This window comes from Argopecten irradians, chromosome 13, assembly GCF_041381155.1.
Source record: "Argopecten irradians isolate NY chromosome 13, Ai_NY, whole genome shotgun sequence".
NCBI lineage: Eukaryota > Metazoa > Mollusca > Bivalvia > Pectinida > Pectinidae > Argopecten > Argopecten irradians.
Genome location: NC_091146.1, coordinates 23,508,444 through 23,513,945, shown reverse-complemented (window position 1 = coordinate 23,513,945; position 5,502 = coordinate 23,508,444).

Genomic DNA, 5,502 nt, shown 5'->3' with positions numbered 1-5,502 from the left:
AGGATTTAATAATTAATGTAAGCATCAAAGAAGTGCACAAGATATATGTCATGATGAAATTTTAAAACAAGTATACATGGGACAGGTCAATTAAATACCAAAGTGCTACATAAACTCAAAACTGCTCTGCAATAATGACTTGATTTAAGAAAAATAGTTATTGTGTGTATTTTTGGCAAGAAAATTGGTATTAATGCAACAATGATAATTTTCTTTTCCTAGGTGACTGCGTCTACAACTTCAAACGATCGACCGGTGAGATCAGGAACCAGGATGATTACCTGAGTGATTTTGGATGAGTGAGGAGACGGGTGTTGGGTGATGGAAATTGTTTGTTGTTTTGTGGAAGGATGAAGAGATTGAAGACTCTCATGCAGAGCTTCGTTCAATTGCTACACAGTTCATGATTGATAATTTAGATATGTTTCAAGGTTTTTTATTCATCCGGATGATGCAACATCTGACCCTCGCCAGCATTAGCTGCAATATTGTAGCTCAAAAGACTATTTGACAGAAAACAGTGTCGTCTTTAGAGCTACAATTGGCGCCCATTACTGCTAATGGAGCAAAGAAATGATTATGCAAACCATTATAAAAACGTTTGTTTGCATTTTCATCGTACTTGTTTGATATCGCTTACCTACTAGGCACATAAAATATAAAGTTTTCATCGAGGCATTATTTTTTTTACATAATATATATGAAGGTCTTTCTGAAGGGAATTTATACAAGTCCACAAATTGTGAATTTGACGTCTTGTGAGCGGTACGGTAGATATTAAGAATGGTAGTTGTGTTTGTTTTTGGACAAAATGATATGTAAATGCATGTATACGTATAAAAACGATTGGAAACCTACAAAAAAGTATAGAAAACTATGCCCGAGTGATTTTCGGAGGCAGTGCTCCACTACGACACATAGGGACCAATTCGTACCCGGCCGAAAGTATAGTAGGCCGGGTACGTATATTCGTTCTACGCCAGAATATGCTTAATGAAATCAACCGTCTATCGATGAATGGAGTGTACGCTGGTCAGGAGAGTGTTGTTGTGTTAGCTTTAAAACTAGGCGTCAATATAGCTGTTATTTATGGTGGCACAACAGCAGATCCAAGGGGTTTTCAATTCAGCATACCGGTAATGCAAATCAGCCATCAAAGAACTTGAATTTACGTCTAGTTTTTACAAATGTTGGCGGTGGTTATTATGATGCAGTAGTTGAAAGAAATGATGACACAAATCAGAATAATGAAGTAGAAACAGATAATCTCTTGGCTAATGAGCATTCTGCAAATTTTGAGTGGAAAGAAACCGAATTTTCCAGCTTTTGTTCATCGCTCCATGAATCAAAACAATCTGACTCTAAGCAAACAACTTGCAAAGACTGCCATTCAGTTTTAAGTTCCACAGCAACTTTAAAAACAGCACATTGAACAATTCCATTCAGATAAAAGATCCATTCTAAAGCCAATCTAAAATTCAGTAAAATTTGCATGGTTCCTTCCTGTACGGAACATTTTCACACTGTAAAACATCTCATGTCCCATTTAACATCTGCTCATTCTACAAATCTGAAAACAACAAAATTACACTTTGAAACTTTTGAAGACTTTAAATGTTGGAAATGCAAACAAGAATGCAAAGACAATGTGTTTTTCAGAAAAGAACGTGCAGAAAACAACGGAAATCGTCAAATGCATATCTATTCGTTTGTAACAGAAATGGAAAAATAGATATAATGTTAAAGGAAATAATAAACGCGGAACTAATAAGAAATGAGCATGTAAACTTTATATTCTCTACCCATCAAGGATGTACTTTCTTGAAAATAAGGCTACAGGTAATGAAAAGGTGACATACATCTCAACTCATAGCCATTCTGTAGATTTTGATCAAACCAAATATTAACCTATGCCTGAAAATGTCAGGAATGAAATTTCTAGAAAATTGTCTGGGTATTCCAGTTGATAAAATTTTGGATGACATTCAATGTGACATCGGTAATTTAGATGATCGTGCTTCCAAGGATATTAAGTATTATCAATTAGTAAATAGAAAAAATATCATGGTTATGAAAACTAAACTTGATGAATGCGAATATAAACGACATCCTAATGATGCAACTTCCATTTGCCTATATTTACACTTGCTAGGTTTGGTCACTATACGCTAATACTAGCCGATTTTGTTTACCATAACTGCATGGTAACATTGAACTTTGAACTTGCGTATGAAAATGTTCTGTGCAACGTAAAAGGACTACTTTTTTTAAAAGAAAATATATGGATTTTTTTACATTTTGACGCAACATTATTTACGTATATATTGTTGTTTTTCATAGGATTTTGGAAAAATGTAAACAATATATACATGTTTTATATTTATATATGATTCAAACAATTTTTAAATTTACAATTGTATAAAGAAACGGAAAAAATATCCCGACCGCGGCGACGTGCTTTCATTTTTGTTAAAAATGATGAGTGTCAAATGTAAACATTACCTCTGTGCTTATGTTCGTCCTACGATCGAGTCTTTGAGGTGAACGGGCGTGAGACCCTCTGATAGAGGCCAGTTATAAACATATCCTCTTGTCTTTGTTCTTTGTAAATTTAATCATGTGTATTATAAAACATGCACCGCTAATAATCCACGTGTTGACAGTTACGCGTCACCACAAATACATTGTACCCATCGAACACAAGTGAATTTGTTTCATCTATCCGATGGCGATATGATCGTAGATTATATAATCACATGGCTCCCAAGGATGTAATATCGTCAAGTCAGACGACATCTCAAACACATTGAGCTACTTGAAAATCGGTGTGTTTTGACAACTTCGGCAAAACTCCAGTGTTTAAGCGTGCGTCAGCTTCGCCTCGCTGCACAATAACGGTCACCGAGTTCACATATGTGGCCGTGTACAAATTCTTTATGTTATTACGCTATATATTAACTTTTAGCAAAATTGAATATATATTTAAAGTTCTGATCTGATTAAATCAAATTATCTCTGAAATTGACTTTGTTTGTCATGTTTATTTTACAATAAAATATTGAACTTTTTGTCGTCGCGGATGAGTAATTCTACCTTATGTGAAGAGTCATCATTCGCTGTTCAATGGAGTAAGCTCCTCCCACTTTTGACCGACTTTTATTGAATAATTACGTCACTTTCAAGTGACGATTTTATTGCATAAAATATAAATAAAAAGTCGTGTGAGTGTAACGCGCCCCATAGAATATATTCTTAGAGGAATTGCTCCATACAAGCATGGTTAACATAAAAGCGCAATCCAATCCCTATTTGGGTTAACGAGTTAGAATCGAACAAAAACACCAATCCAGTTATTTGCTTTAAACAAGCTGGTAAATTTGAACCCACCTTAACAGCTTTAACAAAAGATGGCTTTATGTTGGTTTTCATGACAAAGGAACAAATTGATATGTATGAAAAATTTGGTAGTAGATTGCTGTGTATGGACTCAACACACAAAACAAACATATATAACTTTAAACTAATCACCTTATTGGTTGTGGATGATTACCATAAAGGGTATCCAGTGGCTTTTTGTATTTCAGGCCGTGAAGATACATCAACTTTGCAACTTTGTAATTAGCAACACAAACTTCGTTACAAAGTGTATTAAAAGTTTCTTTGCTCCATAGTCAGTTTAAGCCTCAAACATAAACGTTTTGCTATTCAGTCATTTTCAAAAGGATGGTACATATATAGAGAAGACAGCAATTTGGAACTTTTCTGAGAATGAACCATATCTACATATATATAGCAAAATAATTTATTAGCAAATACATGTATGGAATATATAAATGGTAAAAAGGATTTAATAATTAATGTAAGCATCAAAGAAGTGCACAAGATATATGTCATGATGAAATTTTAAAACAAGTATACATGGGACGGGTCAATTAAATACCAAAGTGCTACATAAACACAAAACTGCTCTGCAATAATGACTTGATTTAAGAAAAATAATTATTGTGTGTATTTTTGGCAAGAAAATTGGTATTAATGCAACAATGATAATTTTCTTTTCCTAGGTGACTGCGTCTACAACTTCAAACGATCGACCGGTTGAGATCAGGAACCAGGATGATTACCTGAGTGATTTTGGATGAGTGAGGAGACGGGTGTTGGGTGATGGAAATTGTTTGTTGTTTTGTGGAAGGATGAAGAGATTGAAGACTCTCATGCAGAGCTTCGTTCAATTGCTACACAGTTCATGATTGATAATTTAGATATGTTTCAAGGTTTTTTATTCATCCGGATGATGCAACATCTGACCCTCGCCAGCATTAGCTGCAATATTGTAGCTCAAAAGACTATTTGACAGAAAACAGTGTCGTCTTTAGAGCTACAATTGGCGCCCATTACTGCTAATGGAGCAAAGAAATGATTATGCAAACCATTATAAAACGTTTGTTTGCATTTTCATCGTACTTGTTTGATATCGCTTACCTACTAGGCACATAAAATATAAAGTTTTCATCGAGGCATTATTTTTTTTACATAATATATATGAAGGTCTTTCTGAAGGGAATTTATACAAGTCCACAAATTGTGAATTTGACGTCTTGTGAGCGGTACGGTAGATATTAAGAATGGTAGTTGTGTTTGTTTTGGACAAAATGATATGTAAATGCATGTATACGTATAAAACGATTGGAAACCTACAAAAAAGTATAGAAAACTATGCCCGAGTGATTTTCGGAGGCAGCGCTCCACTACGACACATAGGGACCAATTCGTACCCGGCCGAAAAGTATAGTAGGCCGGGTACGTATATTCGTTCTAGATCGCCAGAATATGCTTAATGAAATCAACCGTCTATCGATGAATGGAGTGTACGCTGGTCAGGAGAGTGTTGTTGTGTTAGCTTTAACACTAGGCGTCAATATAGCTGTTATTTATGGTGGCACAACAGCAGATCCAAGGGGTTTTCAATTCAGCATACCGGTAATGCAAATCAGCCATCAAAGAACTTGAATTTACGTCTAGTTTTTACAAATGTTGGCGGTGGTTATTATGATGCAGTAGTTGAAAGAAATGATGACACAAATCAGAATAATGAAGTAGAAACAGATAATCTCTTGGCTAATGAGCATTCTGCAAATTTTGAGTGGAAAGAAACCGAATTTTCCAGCTTTTGTTCATCGCTCCATGAATCAAAACAATCTGACTCTAAGCAAACAACTTGCAAAGACTGCCATTCAGTTTTAAGTTCCACAGCAACTTTAAAACAGCACATTGAACAATTCCATTCAGATAAAAGATCCATTCTAAAGCCAATCTAAAATTCAGTAAAATTTGCATGGTTCCTTCCTGTACGGAACATTTTCACACTGTAAAACATCTCATGTCCCATTTAACATCTGCTCATTCTACAAATCTGAAAACAACAAAATTACACTTTGAAACTTTTGAAGACTTTAAATGTTGGAAATGCAAACAAGAATGCAAAGACAATGTGTTTTTCAG